Consider the following 17,034-nt stretch of genomic DNA (forward strand, 5'->3'; position numbering starts at 1 on the left):
TTTGATATAAGCATATAATCGTGGCCAAGGTGAAGGTCCAATAGTGTCTGTGTGAAGGATGAAACTATAAAAACAGGCCATTTGAAAATAGATAAAAACTAAATTAGTTTGGAGAAGAGAGATCAGCTGATGTCTGCTCTTAGTCATGCTGCTGATGAACAAGCAGAGGTTTTTCCTCTTTTCTTTGCATTCTGAGGTGATGATTCAGTGGCTTAATGTGCAGCGAATGTGATTTTATTTATATTTTTTTTTACTTGTTTGTTTGGTTACTTGGATGTTTTTTCATTTGCTGAACTCCCACAAGTGGATGCTTTCCAGTTACTGGTCCGGAGCATGCCTTCATATTTGGTCAGTGGAGCATTTGAAATAAGTGTGGATCTTTGGTCATAAATTATATTACTGTGTTAAAATATCACACGATTAAGTCTTTAAATTATTGTTTCCAGACTAAGGCAAATAAATCCTGCAAGGCAAGTAATGTCTTAAAAAAATAAAATAAAATGTGGTTTTACTGACCATCCTGTAGAACCAGCCACAATTTTTCTGAGGTACGTAACTGTTGCACCTGCTTCTTTTTTTGCACGCAAAACCCGGTAGCTTCCGTCTTGTTTTTTTGTCTGGGAAGTGGTCACTTATAAAATGTGCTGCTTCTTTTTTGGCATACAGATATTTTTCTTTTAATGTTTTGGTGGAATACTAATGTTAAAAAATCTGGTTTGTTCTCAATAACTAAATTATTAGTCCTAAAATAAATAAAGAAAGAAAGAAAGAAAAAAATCCTTAGGAAAGTTTGTACCTAAGACTTTTACACATTACTGTACATGTCTTACTAATTCGGAAATATTTTTTAAATCCCTCAGTGATATAATTTACAGATGCTTACTGCAGACTGTCTTCTTGTATTAAAAACAAAATACTAATAAAAAATAAAAAGTATAGTGGACGTAAGTATGTGGATCATGTAGAGCCCACAAGTACAACATATCAGAAGTGGAAGATGTGATATGTCATGAATTCTAAGGATGTGTCCTTCTCCATCAATGAAATTGGAATCAGTGCAAAAACATGTTCTCCAGCAAATTGCTGAGAAGGGCGGGGGACAAAAAAGCTATAGCCTTAAAAGAAAAAAAAGAAAAAAGGTTCATGGTTCTATTCCTGATTATAGCAGTCTCTGTAGGAAGGAGGGGCAGTCATCATTTCTTTACTCTATTTCATCTACCTGTTGTTAGTGAACATGTGGATTATTAAGATGGATCTTTAAAAGCTGTTTTAAAAAAGGCACAGTAGATTAAAAACAGATCCTATAACTTTGCTTAATGACCCCTCTGGCCAAAAGTCCATTTGTTGCCTGTTACAACTTCAACTTGTAAAACAGCTGAGCTGTGCATTCAGAAGCTTAGGGGATGGGGGTGTTTCACTTTGTGAAAGAAATGTCCACATTTAGTCAAGCATTTTTATTTTAGTTTGCACCTTAAAGGACATCCAAACCTAAACTTGGATCTGTGTTCAGCATTGTGTTTGAATGTGTAATTGAACATGCTTTGTGAGTTAGTTACAGAGTTATTGAATGCCACAAATCTGGTCTCTTACTAGAGAAATAAAGTGTTTGCCCTGGCAAAGAAAATGGAGACATTGGAGACATTTGTGTAAATAAATTGAATAAATAAGTAAGAGCATTTAGGGATATAGTATTATGCTCTCAAGGGCAATTAAAAATTAGATTGATTGGAGGAAAAGTGGTTGAATAGGATGGGTTCATAGAACCTTGCAATGGTGCAGAAGAGGATTAGGGCCAACATTAAAAAAATATTTTATAGTAGCCCTAATCCTTTTCATACAATGGTGATTAGTATTGAAAGATTTTTTTTCCTTCTCTGTCTGGTGTGTGGTTTTTAGGATTAGTGTGGATTAAATAAGAGTGACTATGTTTAATAATACAAGTCTAATGGTGAAAGAGTTATTCATGAGAACAGCTTCTTTTCTAAACATTCATTCATTCATTCATCTTCTATGCAGCTTATCCTGTACAGGGACATAGGGGGCCATCCATCTCAGGATACTTTAAGCACAAGGTGGGGTACAGAGTGCATCGCACAGCACACACACACATTTTTTCACTACAGGCAGTTTGGGAACACCATGTAGCCTAATCTGCGTATCTTTGGACTGTCAGAGGAAACCCAACAAGCACCGGGAGCACATGCAAACTCCATGCACACAGACCCAAGGCGGGAATCAAACCCTAGACCCTGGAGGTGCAAGGCGAGAGTGCTGACCACTAAGCCTCCGCCTTCTCTTATTTATCACAGCTTTATTAAATTTCATTGTAATGTAATTGGCGGCACGACATTGTACTGGTTAGCACTGTTGCCTTGCACCTACAGGGTTCGAGTTCGATTCCTCCGTGTGCATTGAGTTCGCATGTTTTCCCCGTGCTTGGTGGGTTTCCTCCGAGTACTCCAGTTTCCTTCCACTGTCCAAAGATATGCAGGTTAGGCTAATTGGCGTTCCTAAAATTGCCCATAGTGTGTGAGTGAGTGTGTGAGTGTGTGTGCCCTGCGATGGATTGGCACCCTGTCCATGGTGTACCCTGCCTCATGCCCTAAACCTCCTGGGATAGGCTCCAGGTCCCCGTGACCCTGAATGCAGGATAAAGTGGTATAGAAGATGAGTGAGTAAGAGTGAGTGTAATATAATTGGCAAGGATTGTCATGATCTCATTTTTTAAAGCAGTGTCTAGGGTTTAAGAGTTTGCGTTTTGGGGTTGGGTTGGTTTTAGTATTGGATGCTTGATATTGGCAACCAGATCCAGAAATACTGACATACAGAATCCCTAAAGGTTCTGTTCCTTGAGTACACTATGTTTTGCACATTCATTTTTTTTTTCGTTTTAACACACGTTAGAGTTCAGGAAAGAACCGTTTATTAGCTTGTCAGGTTAAATCAGGTGTGTTGAGATCAAAGAGACAAGAGGTAATGTGCAGGACAAGGGGTAATTCAGGACCAGGTTTGAGGGTACGGTGACAATTCGTCCAGACAGTCGGGTTTCCATCTGTCTGTTGAAAACTGTTGCGTGTCATTGTTTTTGCCTGTTTTTCCTCATTTCTGACCCTCTGCCACCACATTGCACGCATCATCACAAAACTACACCCTTTTTTCTTTGCCTACATGAATGAATGCAATTGCGCAAGTTGCCAGTGTTCATTATATAATCCACATGGCGAAATGAAAGCAACCATCTAGAGGTAGACTCAGTCAAAGCAGAGGTCCAAATCTGCATCAAACTTTTACAGGAATGTTTCGTGACATTAAGACAATCTTGAAGGCAACTACAAAATGTGTGAAATACATTAAGTAGAACATCTCTGGTGAGTAGTTATCCATGTAGGTATCCTCTTTAAAATAGTAATAATGGTCATTAAATTTGTGATTTAAGATCTTAAACAAATCTATATATCGTCTGTCTACAAGGTAAACTGGCAATCACTGTTGGAGGAACAGGGTGGTGACTGGCAAATCCAAATGTCTGTGAATAAATGAACACTGGGTTCTAGAATAATGCTATTGTCTTATCCCCACACAACCTTTCACTTAGTTCTCTTTGGTTTCGAATATGTCCTTATGTTTTATTTTACCCTTTGTCATCATTTTTGTACATAATTGTCCTCCTTTTGGGAGTCATACCAGTGGTCACCCTAGTTGTTGTGGGACAGCTGGTACAGGCATCGTCTGTTCTCAATATTCTGGGAATCGTGGCGAGTGAACACAAAGTTGTAAAGACCACATTAAGGCATATTCTTTTGGTTAAATAATAAGCCGACGCTCTGTTCTCTTCTTAAAATCCAACACGCAAGTTTAACCCTGCACACGCGCGCGTACGCTTTGGGAAATTCGCGCTTCCGCGTTCTTTTCCTGCGGCACGTCTGACGTTGAATTAGCACGCTGTGATTGGCTGAAGTATCTGCGTCACGTCACCACGTTAAATCGCGCGTATTCCCGCCCACTACGCAGCGCTCGAGCGCGGATGATGAGGGGGATTCAGTTGATCTAAACCGCACCGCTGGCCGTGGCAGTGTAACCGGGGGAGCGGGGGAAAGGACACCGAGTTTCCGGTAATGTCGATATTTACTGTTTCTAAAGCGCAGTGTATCGGAGGTGTGTCCTCTTGGGTGTGTGAGTCGCGTTAGGTTAGCGAGTAGTAGCAGCGTGTTGTGGCTTGTTTTGGTCTAACCGTAAAGCTCAGCTTGCTTAAATGTTTCCGGTTTGTTGGGCAAGCTCGTGTGTTGTTTTAAAGATAATTTTAGTATTTGAATTTTTCAGCAAATGTGGATAATTTGTGTTTTGTTGGGTAGCTTAGTGAATAAACAAGGTTCAGGGTTTAGACCTGGTACCGTTATGCTGTGTGTGGTACACTCACTGGACTCACGCGCACACTATACTAAGTTTAATACTAGCGTACTATACAGTACGCGAGGACCGAATAGCAGGTCACCGTGGTTACTGTAACTATAGTTACAATGTGTAGTGGTTGATTTAGAATCCTGCTTAGTAGAGTAGTATACTGTTCTGATGGATAACTTCGTATCTGCGCATGCGCATTTGCAGATATATAAGTTCATGCTTCTATATTAATGCTAGATGCATTTTCAGATTTCATCAATATGTTACCTATAAGTTTTATTTGTAGTTTGTTGTCCATTTAACATGTCTTAATTAATTAATTCTCACACTGTACAAGATGATCAGAATCAGAATTGGGTTTCATTTGCCAAGTATGTTGACACACACAAGGAATTTTATTACAGATGTTTGTGGCTCTCAAAGTACAGACCAACATGAAACACTTTATTTATATTTGTTATTAAAAAAAAAGTACCTTAAGTGCTCAACATTTAATAAACAAAGATCAGGGGCGGGGATCTGAGTATGTAACAGATGTACATAAAGTGAATGTGGTACATGGTAGTAAGCGTTAATGTGACTGTGCACCTAAACTTTTGCTTCATAATCGATTACAGAACAACGATCCTTTGTGATTAAGGAAAATTAGTTAATTTCTCTTGCATTAGGACAAAAAGAGAGCGTCATAAACAGAAATATTCTACAAAGCAAGACTAAAATAATAAGGGTTTTCCACCTGGCTATAAGCATGCTTAGATTAAGACAGGATTTTATATTGTCATTCATAGCTGTTTTTTTCTTTTAACATAATCCTTTTAATTTAATTTTGGCATCGGCTGTCTTTGAGTGGCAGCAATGCGACGAGCATGTCACGTCATGCCGATCTCAACTCCCAACTTAAAAGTTTTTTCTCAAGGGCCATTTCCATCCACTACAGTAAAACCAGCTTAAAACTAGCTTAAATCCAGATACTATGCAAAAGTTGAAAGATGTTATGACATGGTCAGTAGATGAGATTACAAATAGTTCAAAACCAAGTTAGGGTTTCAAGCAAGTATCAACATTGTTACCAATATTGGATCGGTTTGTCTCTGACTGTGTTCACAAGGCCTAAAAAAAAAAAGACTTGTGCAAGATCTGTGTTGTCAGTCCCTAAGGATTAAATAAGATTTGCAGGAGGTTATGACTCATGCTGGTACAATGGCAATTATTTCAATATTCTAAAATGTGTAGCCTATATTTTGCTTTGGTGAGACCGACACATTCACAGAAAAATAGGATGTTACACCAACAATAGAAATTCTTTCTATATCAATGTATTCTTTGTCTCCTTTTAACGCTGTGGTTTCGAATCATCATAAGTGCTGATTTAATTGAATAATTCTTGATAACGGCTCATTTGTGGTTGTGAATCAAACAGCTTGTTTGGGCAGTTTATACTTTAGTAGATTAATACAGTCCTGTATATCATGCTCAAGAATTGTGTGTTCTCTCACACGTGTAACAGCTCTCACATTGTGTGCATCTCGCATATCTTTCTGGGCCTGCCCTTAGGCAGCATAAATAGTTGCCATTTTTTGTGTGGTTGGATGACATTTCAATGAGCCGAATCCACATGACCTCTTGACCTCACATCCATGGCTGCTATTCAGATAAACAAGCGTTTGTGTTGAATGAAAAATCAGGAGATAAACGAGCAGCTTTGTTTCTCTTCTGTTTCTTGCTTTGCGTTTGAACGAGTTCATACAAAGATTGACTCTAGTCATTTACAACATCCGAGCCTCCAATTTCAAACACATCCATTGGTTATTTTAATGAAATAGAGTTTTGATTCAAAGTAGACTTTTAAACGTGGGATTTAGTTCATGAAATTATGGTGAACTGTTTAGATTTATTGTAAGATTAATTGTGTCAGATTCAACACTTAAACTTTCTGAATGTCTTAAGCATTAAAGTAACATGTTTGAGAAATGTAAACCATGTTTCAGGAGTGTAAAGGAATGTTCCAGAAATTGACCCTAAATTCAAATAAAAAATATAAAATTGGTGGTAAAAAATTTTTTTATAGTCCAGTTATTTATGTAAATGATTATTATTTTGGCTTTAGGATCCATAAATGGATCTCCATGTGCCAAAAAGGCCCTGTAATTCACTTGACACCTCACTGGCTTTGGTTGACACACACACACGCTTCCAGATGTGCCTGGAAAATGAAATGCAAGCATGCAAATACTTTCTAGTCTTTCTCCCTCCCTTCTTTTCACTCTCCCTACACTACGATCCACACCGGTTTTATTAATACTGTAATAGCAGCATGGCTCCCATGACAAACTGGCATAAAATTGCCACTGTAGCTGTGACAGATGTCAATTAGACCCCCCGGACACGATGGCAGTTAGCGCTGATTCAGCAGCCATCAGCCTTCTGACAAAAGTGATCATCACTCTGCATCGAGAGATCAGGCAAAAAGATTTCAGGCATCAATCTTTTATGTTTAGGGGCAGGACATTTTTTGTCTTTCTATCTTGTTTTAGCATTTGCTCTTTTGTTTGTAGGCATACAGCATCAAATAAGTGTCAGTCATTATGGTCAGCTATTATTATTTTTTTTCTGTGAGTCACGGACAGAATTCGGAGCAAAACTATGGGTTACTATAACAACACGGCGTTTCTCTGGTAACAAGCGTAGGCGCACCGTCATTGTAAATTAATGCTGTGGAGTATATTCAACCAAGTTGGGATAAAAAGAGAAGGGGATTTTTTATTCCTAAAATGATCTCTTGTATCAGTTTGAGTAATTTTATATTCTCATGTTGATCAGAAGTGGTTTTCTCTTTGTTTTACTTTTCCTCCTCTGACATTGGTGTTTTAAAAGACTGAAAGCACAAATTCTGTGCTCTGTTTTATGCCCTTGGGTTCACTCTGACCTATTTAGGATATGCTCAGGCTCCTCCAGCTCTTTTCCACTTGAATGACTGTATTACTGATGGTTTAATTGCACCAAATGCAGTTAAAGAGGGGGATGTCTAAGTTTTTTTTTATTTTTTATAAATCATTTAAGCTAGTGCTTGAAATTGTCTCGACAGGGCCGCCAAGTGAAAAGGGTCTTGAGGAATCTCGGCGATGCCACAGTCATCTGTGGTCAGGAAGCCAAGAGAGCAAAGCTTTCTAGATGACAGCAGTGGATTACTCTCTCTTCCTTTTCAATCACAGCGATAGCCAGTCATGGGTGCCTGAGAGATCTCATATCCGATATTTACCTTGCCCGGTTAATAACTGTCATATTACACACATATAACTGAAGTGGTGAGTGGGAGTTGGGCAAGAGTCAGCTAGCGATTTTGACAAGAGCGCTTTACGCACAAATCTGCGCACATACTTTTCAGCATGAAATGTGGGAGCTAACAAAATATCTGTTAAGAATTGTCAGTATATACGGCAGATGACCCAGGGCTTACTTTAAGTGCTGCCAAAAGAACACACACTGTGCAGGAAGAGGTGAATGTTGTTTATAAGAGCAGAGTCACGGATTTTTCAAATTTTTTTTTTTTTTCAGTTGGGATTACATCCAGTACTAAAGTGAAGCTGTTTATAAAGGGGATACGATACAACAGTGATATTTAACAACGTATAAAGTTTTGCAACACGGCAACAGATGGCAGCACAAGGCTGCATGCACAGTCACAGGGAGCACCGACCTTCATAAGTCAGTGTGCCAAAAGACATCGTCCCGTGTACATCGGCAGCTTTGTTTTGTTGCCTTTTTAGTTTCATTGTAATGCAGGTTAACATCTCAATTATATATGTTATAAACATTTAAATTTTATTATATCTAACCGTGTAAGGATCAGCGAGTGCTGTTTTTGGAAGACAATCAACGGTGTTTTGGTATAATGCGAAACAGACAAAAAAATTATTTGTTTAATGCCGGCACCACTTGAAGTGTTTTATTTTTTACACAACAGCAGTTTGCCAACTGTTTACATTTTTATGTTGTTTTTGAAATGGGGAAAAATCAATTCAGTGATTCCTTTGTGTGGCACTTCATGTATCGCCAAACTCGCTCCAAAATATTTTTTTGCAAGTGGTGAAATGTTGCAATTCCTCTATGATTCTGCAGATGGTGCACTTTAAACTGTTTACTTGGCACAGCGTCCTGTGTTATTTGCTAAGTAAGCTTGGAATTGTAACTAAGTCTGAAAAAAGATTAATATTGATTCTGCATATTTATAAAAATGTGATACTGACAGAATCGCAATACAAATCGAATCGGCACCTGGGCATCTTAATAATATCTGTTGATTTCTATCCCTATTTATTAATAGTTGGATTTATTGTTGTGGAACAATGTTTTGTCTTCACCATGCTACTCCATAACTGTGAAATCCACTGTCTTAAAGATTTGTAGTCTTCTGTAGAAAATGAATCTGCACCTACTGACTCATCAAATTTGATAATTTAACAGGTCTGTCATATAATAGTATAAAATTTGATAAAAGGTTTATATAATTTTATAGTAGTACTTTGGTTAAAATATCGTCACAGCACTATTAGCCAAAAAACCCTCATAAAATACTAAGACACACTAGTCTTAATATGTTTTAAGTGCCGTTTTTTTACTGTTATTACCCATGACTGCCTGTGCGCTATGGTAGTAAGATGGTATGTATTCATTCATAAGGTCATTTAGAAATGCCCTTTAACCCAGTAGTGCCTATCCTGCGTTACACACCTGGGCCTGGTGTTGACATTCTCACTGCAGTCATGAAATCCCCAAGCTCTGATGTTTCTAAGGGGCTCTGAGATCCTGTCCTGACTACACATGTGCCAATGAGCTTCCCTGGATACACAGACTCGTGTGTAAACACAGCTTAAAAACAAAGCTCTGTATGTATGCGAGAGAGAGATGGGAATTGTTCACTCTGCATTTTTTCTTCTTCGCCCTCAGAGTCTCCACTGTGTGCCTAAGTGCTGTTAGTGTTCCTCACTGTAAATGGACGTGTTTGTTAAAGTGTTTGATTAGCAAGATGCCTTTTCCTGCATGAATAGTTTTACTTTAATTGAACCTCAGCTTGGATAAATATTTGCCAGCGTTTAAAGTGCGGTTTTCTTTCTCCTTGAGGTCTGAGGCGTAAAATCGCTTTATTTGTTAGCCTGGCTCTGTTTGCACATCGTATCCTAATGCGTTCCTGTGTAACAGGAAGATCCGCCTTGTTCCTTGTGTGCTATTCTGACTTGTACTAAAGCGGTAAGTAAGATGATTGGATGGTATGCTAAGGGCGTTTTTACTTTGGGGCCCATGGATTGTTTCCGTGAACACTTGACCACAATATCTGGTTCATTATCAATAATATTATGCATAGAGCGAAAGTTAACGTCTTCGTTCTCTTCTACTCTTGTGTTTAATGGCGGCTCACAAACCAAGCAGGTGCGTACTACCATGCATGCATTAGTAATCACTGTTCCTCGATAACCCTACAAGTGTATTGTTTTAAACTGTTTATACATCAGCAGGCAGCACAGTATCACATGTGGTAGGAAAGAATTATTTGCTACGCCTGTTAAAATTGTGCAATACAATTACGGTAGTTGATACACCAGAGGTACACAGTTTAAATGGAACATATGGCAGAACATAGAATTTAAGTGGTAAAGTGGTGTTGAATATGAGCCATTCTGTATGCATGAGGTGTCTTGCTGAATGGTCCACTGGTAATACGACTAGCCTTTTGATAGTAGCTTACAGTGAACAAGTTTAAACAAGATTCCAAGTATTTTAGATAAAATTAAGCTTTAATTTCAAAATTACAAAAAATCTCAATACAGTACGTCCTGACTTAGGGACATTTGAATTATGAATTTCCACAGATATGAACTGACCGCGGTCTACGAACAGACACATCATAGATGCGAACAAATCGTGGAAGTAGCCCACATGTATTGTACAAAAAATAGACACTGCAGTGCAACAAATACAAGTATTTACAATTATATACAATAGTTTCAGTGTGTAAGTGAATGTATAAAATTCATCAAGTCAGGTATATTGTATGTGAGTGCATGGGGGGATGCGGAAGAATTGAATCAGCCTTCACCAGTTTCAATAAATCGGTCCGGATAGAAAATGGCTGTCCTGTAAAGCTGTCATGATGGTGAATAATCCTAATTTCCTAATCCTTATTAAAATCCTAACAGTCTAGTACAGCTCTGAGACAAAGTGGCATTTGTTCAAGCATGCAGTAAGCACAATTTAGCGTTGTCCTCCCCACCACAGTTTTCCGGGTTCCCTTTAAACAAGGTTAGCTACGTCACCGGGATTCCCTCCCGATTTTGAGGCGCAGTTTCACAAGAGTATAATGCGGAAACACCAAACCTATGTATTTGTTTTTTTTATGCTTTACATTGAATATTTGTGTATAAGATTCACTTTGTTTGACTTACAAACAAATCCGAATTATGTCAAAGTGAACCTGGAAAGGAACTCGTTTGTAAGTTGGGGACTTACTATACTTCCAGAGTCAAATTGAATTACTACCTAAATATCATGATAATATTTTATCAGGTGGCCTTATGGTTCCCATCCCTACCCAGAAGGGGCAAAAACATTAAAGAATGTGCTCATACTGCCTGATTTTAATATTTTATTTTTTATTTTGTAAGAAATTACAAGTAAAAATATGATACTTGATAATTATTTTGCATGTTTAAACAAGAGACGTTAATGGTGTAAGGCGGATAAATGAGAGATGGATTTTTTTTAAATATGTCTGCATAAGGAAGTAATTAGTAGACACAGGAATCACCAGGGACAACCAGATAAGATATTATGATAATACCTAGGTGCCAATGCATTCTGTAGGCATCACAATTTTTTTTTTTAACAGTTCTACAGCTTCTACTACACAGGATGCCTTTCTGCCTTTTCAATGTTTGAATAGTTTACAGTGTACCACCATCTCAAATGCAAACATAAATAAAATAATAAATAAAAATGCTATTTTGGAGTCAGCGTGGCAATAGATAAATTGCCTAACAAAATAAATGTGATGTGTATCCCAATCTCAATGCCCCCCTCCCCCAATTGTCGATTGTGTTTATTTGTTGTTGTTGTTTTTTTTACCTTGACATCCTCTCTCTTATTTGTAGTGTGAATTGCCATGACTGCTGATGCAGACCAGGATTCAGCGGCAAGGCAGGATCACGTTCAAAGCGTTCACAACCACCAGCTCCATTCGTCCCAAGATCACCGTCCATCCAATATCTCTCGAGCAGGTGGTGGAGCTACAAGTGACAAGTCAAGCTACAGTGACAACGCTCTAGGTAGAATTGCTACACACTTCATGAACTAGACACTCAGGATCCTCGTATAAGGAAAGAGTGAGTTCTAGTGGCCTATCAGCAGCTACGGCTGTGAACTATTGATCTGAAGACTTTTTTTTTTTTAAAGAAAGGCACTGCACTTTATTTCCTAATTTCTTTTTCTGAACTAAAGCATTAGCCAAATGGAAAACGCTGCAAAATTATAGAGGCTTTAAACAAAGTGGAGAAAGAAAATTAATTGCCAAAACAAAAATCTATTCCCACTCCTATTAATGTTAACGATAGAAAGATATTTAGATTTTCTTCACAGATTGACTTTATACAAACAGACTTTATGCCAGCAGCAGTTTTCTGAGGTTTATCAGATTTTAAAGCCATTTTGCACACATTGCTAAATCCATGTTTTCTACCAACACTAAAGGACTTGGCAAATGTTTTAAGAGATCCAGCTTTTCGGGTATCCCATAGCTGAGAAGATTGAGGTTAAACAGGATTAGTGGTGATGTGCCTCCTGGCACGGGAATATAAAAGGCTGCTGATGGAAGATAGACTACAGCTTTACAATAGCACTTAAGACAGTAATAAATCTGTATGCAAGTTGAACTGTCGAGCTTTTCAAAGCATCATTTATTTCCATAAAGTACAAGAGGAAACCCTTTTTCATTACAGCTGATAAAAAGAGTAATTTCCCCAAAAGCTTCACATTTGCACAAGCGTACAGCTCATTACTGTACAAATGTAATTCCCCTTCTATCTCTCTTCCTTCTCGTACCACTAAATTGCTTGTGATGATTAATGGCACTTTCTCCAAAGCTGTCTGTCCCTATTGTTTTTTTTTTTTTTTTTTTTTTTTTTTTTATAAAGCTAAACAACACCCTCAATAATAGAGCCAGCATGCCAGTGTTTTGTTATTAGAATTGAATTCAGGTTGTCTGTGACGTTTCATGCTGGTTTTGACACTTTCTGAAGTTCTGGAGTCGGAAGCTGTAAATGGCGATTGATTGTTTTGACCCCTTTCTCAACTTCAACTTTACATTGATGGGATTCCTCCGAAATGACTCTGGGTTTTAGATTGAAGTTAATTTACCACAGCAAAGATTTATGGTTCAATTACAAACTCTGAAAGTAATGCCTCTGGAAAGAAAACACTGATGTACTTGAATTGCCTTCATAAACACCATTGTCCTAAATGTCTTATAATGTAATTGAATGTCATGTTTTAGTATCCTGGATTTACCAGGAGGACATTTATTATTACTACAGCCACTAAAATTACACAACTGTTTATTAAATTCACAATTTTTATAACGGGATTTGATAATAAACCGTGATTTGATAATGAAAATTATGGATAAATGTATTTGCATAAAGAAATTTAGGATTCTGTCTTACTCATATTTAGTAAGTTTAGAGATTGTTTTTTTTTTTCTTTTTTAAAACCTATATAAAATATTTGTCCTAAAAACTGTTATTTAATATTTTGTTCCCTCTTTTATGTTTCTAGCAGTGCAGTGAACAGGACTAAATATCAGGATTGTTTAAGCAGCAAGTTTTCCTGGACCATACTAGTTAAACACCATGCAGTGCAGGATCACCCTACTGGATGGGTCTGACTACACCTGCACGGTTGAGGTCGGTGTCGCAAAAGAGGATTTCATTCACAATCCTGATTAGTCAGAAAGTCTTTCTATACCTGTACCCATGCTAGTTTTTTTTTTTTTTTTTAACAGTATGTCATAGTTTCTGGACTAACTAGTATAATTGTTACATATCTTGAGAATCTAATCAGTGTGAGCAGGAAAGTGTCTTTGAGCAGGAAAAAAAGCAGTAACCTCTATATCACCGTGAACCTACATGTGTCTACGTTTTTTTTTTTTTTTTTTACTGTATTCTGATCATGTGTTTGTTAATGCTTTCCTAATTCTTTTTCTCTAGGTTCAGGCTGGATCAGAAGGAGATGACTGTGTATTTGTAGGGCTTTCAGAGTCAGGGTCTTTGGGAAGAGATTTCTTTTTTTGGTTGCTGTGCTTAGCTTGCATTTAAGACCTATAAACATCAGCGGCAGTAATGTTACAAAAGGGGTTCACTTATGTATGTTGAAAAAAATTCAAGCAGTTTGCTTGTAAATTTACAGCCGCTGTTTTATATTTATTTCGCATTCCTGTGAATCAAAACAGCTCTTCCTTACATTTTCCAAAGTGTTCAAATACTTCAGAGGAAGAAAAAAAAAGTAATCCAAGTTAAAAATTGGTGTAATTTAAGATGAGGGGGGAAAAAGGCAGAAAGAATAGTATGTGATGTTAAAGGTCTGGCCGAGTGAGTATACACAGGCAGTAATCTGCCCGACCAGCCAAGTCTGGGGTTTTCCTTTCCTGGTCCCCACTGCCTTTCACCAACTGCTGTCCAAAATTACAGCTTGCAAAATTACATGCTGCGTAATCAAAAGCATGTGTAAACCATCATAGCACTGCTTATTACTCTCACACTATGACTAATTTTAAGGAGTAGAATCTAGGATAGGTTTCTCGCTCGGTTGAGCATGTTGTATGTTTCTAGTTAAGGATAGCTGGTTTTTAATTTTCATTTTCAGACAGCCTGCAGCAGAACAGATTGTTTTAACAGAACATGGCATTACCATTAGATAAAGCGGTCGGATATAGCATCTGGCATTATCTATTTATCCCTCAGAGTGTCAGATTTCTTATATTCACACAACAAACCTGTGAAAAAAAATTTTTAAGTTAGTGAGAATCAAACCACATGTGTTTACAGTGTATAAAGCAGTTTGGCTTTGTCCTTGAAAGTTCAGAAAGTTTGTTTACCCAGTAAACCACCAAACCACCCTGATCTTGGCTTCTTCTTACTGAACTTACGTATCATCACATACCAGACCGATATTTTTAACATTCTCTGTTCTGCTTTGTTATAAACAGAAGAAGGCCAAAGGCCAGGTCCTGTTTGATAAAGTATGTGACAACCTCAACCTTATGGAGAAGGACTACTTTGGTCTCACGTACCGAGACGCAGAACATCAGAAGGTACTAAATTATTTCAAGCTCATTTAAAATATTTCTATCGCTAGCTGTTATTTCTTTAAAGTATCAGGTTTATAAATATTCTTACTTCCTGTTTGTGTTTTTTCTTCCCCAGAACTGGATGGACCCTGCTAAAGAACTAAAGAAACAAATTAGAAGTATGTCATCACTCTTAAATGTTTACTTCTCAGTAACATTTCTGCAAATCTGATGCCACTGGGAATAATCTATGTGTTTGTGTGTCTGTGTATTAGCTGGTCCCTGGAATTTTGCATTTAATGTGAAGTTTTATCCTCCTGACCCATCTCAGCTTTGTGAAGATATCACCCGGTAAGATTAATCAGATGTCTGTTCACTCAGACAGCTATCTTTGATACTTACATGGAAAGCTTTTCACATCTGAGGAGTTTCTCTTACCGTTTGCTTTTGTCTCCACAATTATTTATAGTTTATTTCCTTTTGCAGGAAACATCACTTGATTGCACAGGAAAATCCCCACACATGCTCACCTTTTCTTTAAACCACATTCTCTCTTCAGTTTCAGTTTAGCATGTTGCCGATTTAACTAGTATGATGAAATGATCAAGTGAGGCATCAAAGTTGTCTAGGCTTGTCGATATAGGGAATAAACACGGTGACAAGGAAACACCACCCTAAAGATAAATTTTCTTTTTACAATATCTGCACTTTTAGAAGTTCTATATTCTTCTTCTACCACAGCATTTTCTCTAGATTGCATTTTTTTTTTTTACGTATATAACATTTAAGTTTTTTTGCTCTGTATCGTTACATTTATTGTTGTGGAACATCTGTAAAACTAGTTGCTTTCTGTTATGGTTTGCATTACAGCAAATATACACTGTCATCCTCTCTCTCTCTCTCTTTTACCTTCTTGAAACACCAGTATATGACATACAAAGAAACTGCAAGTTTATCTGACATAAAGACTTAGCTGTCTGAAGTGCTGAGATCAGAATCAAACATTCAACAGTGTTGTCGTATATTTTAAAAACTTCTCATATCGTCCCCTTTCAAACCCTTTGCTTTATGTAATTAGTCTTTTTTAATGTGGTAACACTATTCTGCTAGCACTGTGTTAGACAACCCAACGTTGCGATGATGTGTATCGCTATATGACGTATGGGGGTGTACGAGTCAAACCGGGAATTTTGATTGTGCAGAATAACAGCAGAGTTTTGAGAGTAGAAACTAGTGCTTGAATCCCATTAAGTTAGAAAGTTTTTTCAGGTCATGTCTGAAACTCTGGCATCCCAGGAACTCCTTTAATGGCTCAAACATGTAGAAAGATCAGGACTATGCGGGAGATGTGGCAGTAAATCCCAGCCAAGTTCCTGTAATGTGCAAGTGGTGTTGGCGAGTTGGAGTCTGCCGCGAGTTAGCGAAATGTTCTGTCGATTTTCAAGAATCAGGCGTTCCACTTGCCGAATGTTCGCAGGAGCGACTGCAGTGATCGTTTTCATGTCCTTAATCGTCTTTATGGACATACAGTCCTCTTTTAAATGTTTGCAACATTCAGATGTTTTACTGCAGTTAAGAGTAAATCACAGCACTGTGCATGACAATTGGTTTTACACCTTTCGTTTATAAGTCCCAGTTTTGACTTGAACAACAGTTATTTCTTAACATGGGTATGTACTTGCGTAATGTCGAGGCATCATGAAAATGCTTTCTCTTGGTCAGGTACTACCTGTGCCTTCAGCTGAGAGACGACGTTGTGTCAGGCCGTTTGCCATGCTCCTTTGCTACTCACACTCTCCTGGGTTCATACATCGCCCAGTCTGAACTAGGCGACTACGACCCTGAAGAGCTGGGCAGCGATTACATCAGCGACCTCCGCTTCGCTCCTAACCAGACCAAAGAGCTGGAGGAAAAGGTCATGGACCTGCATCGCAACCACAAGTAAGCAGAACCCGCCTTCATTTTACAATCACCCTGACTTGACCTACAGCTACGATGTAGACAAAAGCAGCAAATGCCTTCAGATAGATACAATAGATCAGTGTAATATATATTCAAGAAACAAAATTGTGTTGTGTGTAAACTCCAATATGCTTGAATGCATCTGTAGATTCCTACCATTATATAACCACAAGAGAAAAATGCTTTCAGCCCTAAAGCAGTAACACTGAGTGCACTAGATCCATTCCAGTCCTTTTTGATTATTTAGACCGCAGATCTTTTCACAGCAGCATGTAAGCTTTGTGTGTTTAACCCTAAATATAAGTCCTTCTTTTATTCATTCATGAATACACAAATGC

At 37.9% G+C, this 17,034-nt stretch overlaps 1 pseudogene; it reads left to right on the forward strand.

The window, feature by feature from the left end:
* The first annotated feature begins 3,979 nt into the window (after window positions 1-3,979).
* The window catches only part of LOC128513367 (band 4.1-like protein 3), a 29,069-nt pseudogene continuing 16,014 nt past the window's right edge, over window positions 3,980-17,034 (forward strand).

Source organism: Clarias gariepinus, chromosome 25, assembly GCF_024256425.1.
Source record: "Clarias gariepinus isolate MV-2021 ecotype Netherlands chromosome 25, CGAR_prim_01v2, whole genome shotgun sequence".
NCBI classification, from domain to species: domain Eukaryota; kingdom Metazoa; phylum Chordata; class Actinopteri; order Siluriformes; family Clariidae; genus Clarias; species Clarias gariepinus.